Source organism: Rhinopithecus bieti, unplaced genomic scaffold (assembly GCF_001698545.2).
Source record: "Rhinopithecus bieti isolate Rb0 unplaced genomic scaffold, ASM169854v2 scaffold_35856, whole genome shotgun sequence".
In the NCBI taxonomy this organism is placed as follows: domain Eukaryota; kingdom Metazoa; phylum Chordata; class Mammalia; order Primates; family Cercopithecidae; genus Rhinopithecus; species Rhinopithecus bieti.
Genome location: NW_016815820.1, coordinates 1,950,911 through 1,961,067, shown reverse-complemented (window position 1 = coordinate 1,961,067; position 10,157 = coordinate 1,950,911).

The window sequence follows — 10,157 nt, the reverse complement described above, 5'->3', positions numbered from 1 at the left end:
GTTTTTTGTATTTTTTTAGTAGAGACAAGGCTTGACCGTGTTCGCCAGGATGGTCTCGATCTCCTGACCTCGTGATCCGCCCGTCTCGGCCTCCCAAAGTGCTGGGATTACAGGCTTGAGCCACCGCGCCCGGCCACTGCAGGTTCTTCAGGTCACCAGTAGGCAAGCGGGTGGTGGCTTTACAGGCTGAAAGGTGTATTTGATCTGGAAGACAGTAGGATTACAAACAGTGAGTCTTGGAGTAGCCTGATCACAGTGGCAAGCTCAAGAGACAATTTTATGGCTGAGAGTTGAATGTTTCAGCTGGGTGGGTGTCAAGAAACCAGCAAGAGGCCAGGCGTGGTGGCTCACGCCTGTAATCTCAACACTTAGGGAGGCCGAGACAGAGGATCCCTTAAGCCCAGGAGTTTGAGACCAGCCTGGGCAGCATAAGGAAACCCTGTCTCTACAAAAATAAAAACATAATAAATTAGCCAAGTGTGGGGGCATGTGCCTGTGCTTCTAGCTCCTCCAGAGGCTGAGGTGGGGAGGATCACTTGAGTCTGGGAGGTTGAGGCTTCAGTGAGCTGTGATCATGCTGTTGCACTCCAGCCTGGGTGAGAGAGTGAGACCCTGTCTCAAAAAACAAACAAAAAAACAAACAAGAAACCCAGCAAGAATTCTGGTGAGCACTGTTCCCGTGTGATCTCAGAGAGCTGATAGGCAATCTGATGGCAGAGGCAGGGGTCAGTGCAGTCATGGCCAAAAATGGCCAGGGAGGAAGAAGATGCCTTGGGGCTCAGCCCAGGAGTCTGGTGTTGGATGGTGTGGAGAGTAGAAGTGAAGTCAAAGTAAGGTCTGTCTTTCTTCAGAGGGAGCCTCCTAAAGGCAGAGGACATGTCTTATCCATCTACACCCACAGCTCCAAGCAGAGCTCCTTGCACAGAGCAGCTGCTTAATAAATTGACACACGAATGCTTGGCTGCCTGGCTGGCTCTGGGAGGCATGGATGATGCCAGAGCTTGGGGAGACCACTGAAGCAGTGTTTATCGTCCTTTCTCCTCCAACTTCCTCAGTCTACCCTTCTGTGTTGTCCCACCTCTCCTTGAAGCCAGAAGATGTCCCCAAAGGTTGCTACTGTCTACATGGACAGCAGGTACTGAGGAAGGAAACTGGGTCTCCACCTGCAGCTTGTAACTCCATCCTCCTCGGGGTACCCACTGTCTGGCAGGACCCAGGGTTTTGTAGAATATTCCACTTACTTGCACCTACTCCTCAGAGTGTCACTCACATTCCCTTCTAGTCTCTTTCCCTTTCATCTCATCTCAGCAGGCAAGGACATGCCACCACTGGAAGCCTGGCATTAGCAAATGTGCACACAGCACACACATACACACCTTTCCCTGTCTCTGAGCCATTGTCTGGCCCTCTGCCCCTGGGCCTGGCCCATCTTTATGAGATCCAGAGATCCAGGCTTTTCCTATCCCAGGATGCTGAATCTGGCCCCTGACGGGAGGGAGCTGGGCATTTTGCACGTCTGCAGTGTTGCCTTCCCTCAGGGGATTGGGGAAGATCCACCCATATGGCAGAACCTTCCAGAGAGACGCGAAACCAGGAGCCTGACCTCACGGTGCCCGCAGCGTCTGGCACAGAGGGTACCAGTTCTGCTGTCCTGGCTGCAGCCCAGTTCTCTCTTCTAGAATCCACACCTTCTTTGGCTCCCCTCCAGGCCAGTGAGATCTGCCCCAATGGAGGGAGGACAGGGATGGCCTAGTGAGTGGGAGGTGATGGGGCAGAGAAGAAATCTCTGCTACAGAAACGTGGTCAAATCATTCCCTGCCTCTGTGCCTCAGTTTCCCCTCGAGAAATTATTCCAGGGTTAGGAAGGAGCTCAGCCCTGGGAGAGAAACCCATAGTCATGCTGTGTTCTCTTGCAGCCAGGAGACGCTTGCCCCGCCCCGCCTCTTGCTAGTTGGTGATGCTGGCCTAACAAGGCAGGGTCCTGCAGGATGAAAGCTCGGAGAAGCCAAAACAGGAATAATAATGATAATAATCAGCTGCGGCGTCTCAACCATCCAGGAATGCAAGGCCCCACACCCTGTGTGCCTCACACCCCAGGACATCGCAAGGACTCCTCTCCCTTTATTTTATTGCAGTGATCCTACACTCTGCCATTCCCAGCCCAACCCATCTGGGTTCCCAAGAACTGCAGTCCAGCCACCGGCTCGTCCACCACCCAGGTTCCATGGGAAGATTCAGCTCCAAGACCTAAGCCAGCAGCAGGGTAAGACACCCAGCTACTTGGGAACTCGTGATCCAGGGCTTCTGGGAGAAGCAGTCTGCCCACCCCTGGCCTGGAGCACTTTCCCATAGACCCATCTGTGTCTGGTCAATGTGAGGGCCAGGCGCCTTGCTTGTGTCAATCCAAATCTGGATTCAAGTCCAGTCTGGGCCTTAAACTAATTCATCATAGGTCCCTGGACAGGTTCGGTTTCATTTTTTAACTTTTTTGGGTTCACTGCCTCTCCTGCCCAAAAGCTTTTCAAGGATCCCCATGGCTCAGTGAAGATAAACTCTGGATCTAGTGGTCTAGCACGTGGCCATTTGAAATCTGGTTCTAAGACACCTTTCCAAATTCACTCTTCTCCTTTACCTTTGAGATGCCAGCTGGAAGGAAGTACTCACCGTTGGTCATGCACATCCCATGCTTTTCCATTTGGGGATTTTGCTCCTTCTTTGGGAATGTCATTCCTTCCACCTCTACCTCTACCCGGCAAGACCCTCCTAGCCTTCAGCGCCCAGGCCAAAGGTCATCTCCTCCATGATTATGCCTGACCCTCATCCACCTTGGAACCTGGCTTCCTTTTCCTCAGACCATTTCAAGCCCCAGTACTCACATTGTGCTGTGGGCGTGTGCGTATCTTAATCATCAGCATCCTGATGTTTCGTTCGTCTCTGTATCTCCATGGTGGATAGTACAGCACCTTGCACACAGGGCATGGGATCAATACATAAGTTCTGGACTTGCATTGTGGAGAATCATCATCTCCACTCTATTAAATTGTCCCACAATTGTGCTTCAAAAAATAAAAATAATTATTTTAGGCCAGGTGTGATGGCTCACACCTGTAATCCCAGCATTTTGGGAGGCTGAGGCAGGAGGATTGCTTGAGCCCAGGAGTTTCAGACCAGCTTGGGCAACATAGTGGGACTCTATCTCTACAAAAAATAAAATTAGCTGGGCATGGTTGCACATGCCTGTTGTCCCAGCTACTCAGGAGGCTGAGGTGGGAGGATCAACTGAGCTGGGGAGGCAAAGGTTGTAGTGAGCCAAGATCATACCACTGCACTCCAGCCTGGGTGACAGAGCGAGACCCTATCTCCCTAGCTCCAAAATGTTTATTTAATATAACATTTTATGAGTGTGTATTATTGCCTTGAGAGAGAAATAGAGTACAAAGACCAGGAAGGCCCCTTACCCCCACCCCGGCCTCCTCTGTAGGTAGAATGCAGGTACCCAAGTCTCCATGAAGACATCAGCTCTCTGGCTTTGGCTCCTGGGCTGACACTAAGAACCCTTTCCTTGACTAGTAACTGGTCCAGTTCCGTCTCAGACTCTGTCTAGTAGGAGGTGGGCTCTTCCCTTCTTAGAGAATGATAATCTCACCCTTTGGGGGCTTCATCTTTTCTATTTTTTATTTTATTTTATTTTAATTCCCTGCAAGTGTTGCACATGGGTCATTTTTTCTAAGCCTCAGCAACCTCCAGGCCCCATAGGACTTATATGCCAGAAGGACCCCTGGATTCACATGGTGTTAAGAGGTTAGAACTGCTGCACTCCTGGATCCTGATTAGAACTCCTTGGAGCACCATACTCCATTGCTGCCTCTTAGTGTTGTTGAAAATCATAACAATAACTTCAGCAACACTTTGTGTTTACATAAGGCTTTTCTCTAGGGAGCTCAGCTAATCTTTCCCTCATCTCCAGAAGGAAGAGAGGACCAAGGTAATGAAGGACAAATGAACCATTGCAGCCACGCTCTGGAATACAAGCATCCTTTGTTCTTAGAGGTAAGTGCAATACATAGGATTTCAGATGTGGGGAACTGATAAGCAGGAAACCAGTTCATTCCTCAGGACCCAAAACCCATGACTTAAGAATTTTTGCCCAAATCAAGTTCTGTGTGAGATGAAAACCCCCAAACTGAGGTGTTACATTTCATAGTCATAACATTTGAGCATGCACCCTTAATATATGTTAAATTATGTACACATTGTACACACAACCTACTCTCATTAGGACCTCAAAATACAATATATATTTGGAGTGAGGTTTGTTTTTTAACAATGGTAGATGTGAAAGTCCACATTTCAAATAGTCACCTTGATAATTACAAATTACAAAAAAGAAGAAATAAGTTCTAGTGTTGGATAACACAATAGGGCAACTATAGTTAACAATCATTTATTGTATATTTCAAAATAGCTAGAAGAGAATATTTGGAATGTTCCCAACACAAAGAAATGATCAATGTTTGAGGTGCTGGCTATCCCAGTTACCCAGATTTGATCATTACACATTGTATGCTTGTGTTACAATATCACACATACCCCATACATATGTACAACTATTATATACCCATAAAAATAAAAAAAATAAAAAAATCTTTTGGCCATCTTCCTGTTAGCCCTGATTAGACAGTCACTGTTTTTAGCCTCATAACACGGCTGGCAGAGTTCCTATGAGGAGCAGGGCCAGCTTTTCCATTTTCTTGTGTGCCTGTGCTTGCTAAATTAGGATGATCTTTAATCTGCAGGGTTTTTGCTGGAATCTGTTAAAACCCCTTGTTCATTCTGTAAAGGTTAATTTAGTTCATGTTAGATCATATACTCCATTATGTAATTTAACCAGGCAATGTAAGCTGTGATCCTTTGCGATTTTCTGGCCATGAACTGGAGCGAGAGAGCCCTCTCAGCCACTGCAATACACTTCCCACACCTCCTGCGGGAGACCCCACATGCTACACTCTGCCCACGACTCAGTGTCCATCCATATATTTGCATCATGGTAAAGCTTGCCCTACTCAGTGTGAAGGGCATCTCCTGCTGGACCTCCTTCTCACAGTGGCAGCCACCATTTCTGTCCTCTTCTGTGCCCTCCTGGTGTCTCAGCCACCTCAAGCTTACCTTTCTAAAACCTCCTTTGTAGGCCAGGAACGGTGGCTTGTGCCTGTAATCCCAGCACTTTGGGAGACTGAGGTGGGTGGATCTCTTGAGCCCAGGAGTTTGAGACCCGCCTGGGCAACATGGCGAAACCCTGTCTCTATTAAACATACAAAAAATTAGGTGGGTGTGGTGGTCTGTGCCTGTAGTCCCAGATTCTCAGAAGGCTGAGGTGAGAGGATCACCTGAGCTCAAGAAGTTGAGGCTGAAGTGAGCCAAGATTGTGCCACAGAATTCCAGTCTGAGTGATGGGAGTGAGACCCCCACTCCCCTCTCTGTATTCCCGATCTCCATTAAGGACATCACTAAATGTCCAGTTGCCGATCTCCACCCCTTGCTCTTTGTCATACTTCCAGATAAATCCGTTTTCTAAGAGTCCTCCCCTCTGTTCTCTAAGACCCCTCCCTCATTGTCTCTTGCCCTGACCACTACTGGGACCATTTAACCAGTGGACCTCCCTGCCACTGCTCTCTTCCCCTCTTATTTACCCTCCACGCTTCTGCTACATAAATCTTTCTCTCTCTCTCTCTTTTTTTTTTTTTTGAGATGGAGTCTCACTCTGTCACCAAGGCTGGAGTGCAATGGCATGCTCTCGGCTCACTGCAACCTCCGCCTCCTGGGTTCAAGTGATTCTCCTGCCTCAGCCTCCCAAGTAGCTGGGATTGCAGGCACCCGCCACCACATCCATCTAATTTTTGTATTTTTAGTAGAGATGCGGTTTTGCCATCCTGGTCAGGCTGGTCTCAAACTCCTGACCTCAAGCAATCCACCCACCTTGGCCTCCCAAAGTGCTGGGATTACAGGCATAAGCCATCATGCCTGGCCAGGAAATCTTTCAAGTGCACAAATCTGATTGATTTCCCCACTTCCTAGTCTCTCCGTTTGCCTCCTGCCACAGGGTAAAGTGCAAACTTTTGGCAGAGCGTTGCAAGACCAGTCCCTGCTGGCCACTCTAAACTGGTCACCCCTAGCCACACCACTCACTTCCAAGCCCCGGCCAACCACCCAGGAGCTGCCGCCTTGTACACTGTGTTCCCTGTTTCTTAAACTATCTTTTCATGTCCCTTCTTCTTAGCCTGCTTAACCTCCAAGACCAGCTTGCCTGGCCTCTTCCAAACACTAAAGGCAGACAAAGTTGCTTTGTGTCTCGGCACCCTGGCACTTGTATGAAACTCTCTAGTGTTATGCTCAAATGTGGTTGCTTAGTTGTTTGTATCCTCCATAAGATATTGGTTCCTGAGCACTCGGGCCTGTATTCTATTGAGCTCTACAGCCTCCTGTCCTCAGCCTTCTCCTGGCCTGCTGTGGAGTCAGCCTCTCTGTGAAGGACTGTTCCACTGGTATGAGGTGTTAGGTACGTCTTTTCTATCCACTGCTGCACTGCCCTCTACCCCAACCCCAATAGCTAATGCTTAAAAAGCAATTACTAGGGCCCAGATACTGTTCTAGCAGCTGTGGGTGTATTAGCTCACTTACCCTCACTACAGTGCCATGAGGTCACCTATTGTTAGTCCCATTTTACAGATGAGGAAACGGAAACACAGCAAGATTACATATTAGTCCCAGGTCATACTGCTAGTAGGTGACAGTCTCAGGAGTCGAACATAGCCATCCTAGATCCAGAGCCCTAGTATTAGCCTCTGTGGCATACAGACAACGCTGTGCCGCCTCACTCAGCCTTCTCACTGTCCCCACTTCCTCTGACAAGAAAGAGTGGCTACTGTTCTGAAGGCCAGCTAAACGCTCTTTCCACCCTGTGCAATGCTGAGGGTCTGTTGGCTTAGCTGGCCCCTTCCCCCTCAGAAACAGTGACAGATATGACAGGCTCCCCTCCTGTCACGAATGGCCCGCCATTCTCGGAGGAGGCCCTCTGCTCATCTACTCATCTCCTGGTCTGAGACTGTTTGAAGGGATCCGAATCCTGGTATTAGTGAGTCAAAACCATTTCTCTGGGAGGATCTGCCTGAACTATGCCCAGGAAGGCAAAGCCCATCTCGACCCCATGCTATGCCTACCAACCAGGCAGGCACCTGGAGGGTGTCCACACCTGCTTCACCTGATCAGCTTCTGGCCACTCAGAACATCTTCTCCTTCTCTGGGGCCTTTTCTCTATTCCGCCTTGCCTCCCCACACTTCCTTCCTGTTCTTATTTCTCTTTACAAGACTGGGTATTTTTAACCTGAGGTTTCCACTTATCTCTTCTCGTCTGATTGGGACTGGGCTGGGCAGGGGTGCCAGTGTGCTGGAAGGGCCAGGAGTGTTTTGCCAGCCTCAGAGGCTATAGTCTGCATCCGTCACTCTAGGCCCAGTGTTTGTACTGACTCTATCCATCTTTGTGGAGCTATGGAGCTCCCCCTCCTCTATTTCTGGAGTATAACCCTAAACTGGCCCTGGGTTGAAACTTTGGAAACTGTGCAGGGCATGGAAGGAGCTAAACTTCCCACCCTCCTCTCCACCCCTACCACCACCCCTATGCCCACTCCTACTCCCAGGATGCTGCCGCTAGGTGAAGATGAAGACGCACTTTGAGGCCAGGTGCAGTGGCTCAACCTGTAATTCCAGCACTTGGGAGGCTGAGGTAGCAGGATCGCTTGAGCCCAGGAGTTGGAGAACAGCCTGGGCAACACAGTGAGACACCCATCTCTACAAAAAAAAAAAAAAAAAAAAAAAAAAGCTGGCATGCTTGAGCCACTGCATTTCAGTCTGGGTGACAGAGAAGACCTTGTCTCAAAACAAAACAACAAAAAAACCCTTGAATTTCACACGTCCCTGGAACAGCCACCAGGATCATCCCTCAATCCACTTTCGTGATCCACATTATAAACATGGATGCCTTTCTGAGGGATTAGGGGCCTCCAGAGCTTCTCTTTCAGTCGGCATCAGCCTTGAGATGCAGCTCAGAGGGCTCTGCCCTCAATCCCTGGCCCCTCTTGCACATTCCTGAAGGTCTCTGCTGCAATGTCCTCCTACCGAAGCCCCCAGCCAGGCCCACCCATCACTCTCCACTCCGTCCTCCCCTGCGGGTCTCCAACCCTCATGTATCTCCTGCTTCTCTGCACTCCAGGTGCTTAATACAGACACTTTTATTTGAAGTCTGTACAGCTGCAAAGTGGGGATAATTGGGCATTTAGGGTTTGGTTGTGGTGTTTTTTAGTTTGGTTTCTGCACCAGCTTTCTTAAAAACAGAAAACGGTGACCACTGAACAGGGTGATAGCAGAGATTTTTAAAAAAGCAACTGATAAGCCGGGCGCAGTGGCTCATGCCTGTAATCCCAGAACTTTGGGAGGCCGAGGTGGGTGGCTCACTTGAGGTCAGGAGTTCGAGACCAGGCTGGCCAGCATGGTGAAACCCCATCTCTACTAAAAATACAAAAATTAGCTGGGCATGGTGGCGCATACCTGTAATCCCAGCTACTTGGGAGGCTGAGGCAGGAGAATCGCTTGAGCTTGGGAGGCAGAGGTTGCAGTGAGCCAAGATCATGCTACTGTTTTCCAGCCTGGCAATAGAGCAAGACTCCATCTCAAAAAAAAAAGCAACTGACAGTGACTCACTCGCTCCAGGCTGGCAGGCCTAAGTTTAATGTTCTGTAAAGTAATTGATAGTCATAATGATTGCCTGAGGCACAGTGGTATCCCGATGTGTGCTTTGAGGCTTTGAGTCTCACTGCAAAAGATTAAATATGTTCCGCATTGTGTTTATATTTGACTGTATTTTTAAAAATTCTAATTCCTTTAAAATGGGCACCCCCAGTATAATGTATATAGTGACTCTTTAATTAGGGAACTGATTTTCCATGTGGTCTAGTGGCTTTCAGGACTTGTTGACTAGACAGAATATCTGCAGCTCTCATCGCCAGCCTCACCCAGCCACACCTCAGCTTCACACTCTGGTAACTGTCCTCACCACTCCCTCCTGTTCAGCTGCCCCATGGTCCCAAGAAGCAATGCTTTCCAGCCCCATGGTGAGATGAGGCTGCAGCCCTGTCTGGCACCGCTTTTATAATTGGTCATTCAGTCTTCAAACCTCTGTGGAGCATCCCCCATGAATAGAGTCATGCTGGGCGGGGACTGGGAAGAAGCAGAAGAAAATGTGTCAGTGCTGCCTTCAGAGAGAAAACACACACAAACACCTAGAGGGCTGCTTCCTACAAGTTCAAAAGAACTTGACCTCAGAACAAAAGAAATAAGAGTGCAGGGTTTATCAGAAAAATCTTCCCAAAGGGGAGAATTCGAGCCTAACTGTGATTGTCAGTAAGGCTATTGTGCTGGGTAGATAGGTGCACGGAGATGGGGAGCCTATCCTGGCAGTGAGGCCAGAATCCCCCAGCACCTCTACCAGGAAGCAGCCTTCTGAATCCTGGGCTGCTCCTTCCCCTCTGGGCTAACTGGCTGATAAGGACTGGGGACCAACCCCAGCAAGGAGGAAGTGGACTGGCTTCCTGTTTATTTATGACTCTCAGAGCAGCACCGTGCAGCCGTGAATACCAACCAAGCAGAGCAACCCCAGCCTGAGCCAAGAGCCCCAGGGAGCCCATCTGCCGACCCAGCAAGCCCTCACCCAGCTGGGAGATGCAAGGACTCCATCCCAGGGCAGCCCATGGTCCTGAGGGCCAGCCTGCTAACAGCCATGCCAGATTGTCACGAACAGGAGGTAGAGGAGTGACAACTTCCCCAAAGAGGTCAAAGCCACATGTTCGTAATATGAAGCCACTGGGCAGCTCCGGGGGCCCAAGCGTTGCCTTCTGCCTCACCCCAAACATTATTTCCTAGGACCCTGGGCACAACTGTAGGGCCTGTGGGAAAATCGTGTGCAGAAATAGCTGGGCCTTTTAAGAACCAGGCAGCATGCATTGCAGTTTTGTTAGAAACAGCAAAAGCTGACTGGTGACAACACAATATCACAGAGCCACAGGAGGGAAAACAATGTAGCCATTTAAAAGAATGAGGTGGATTAG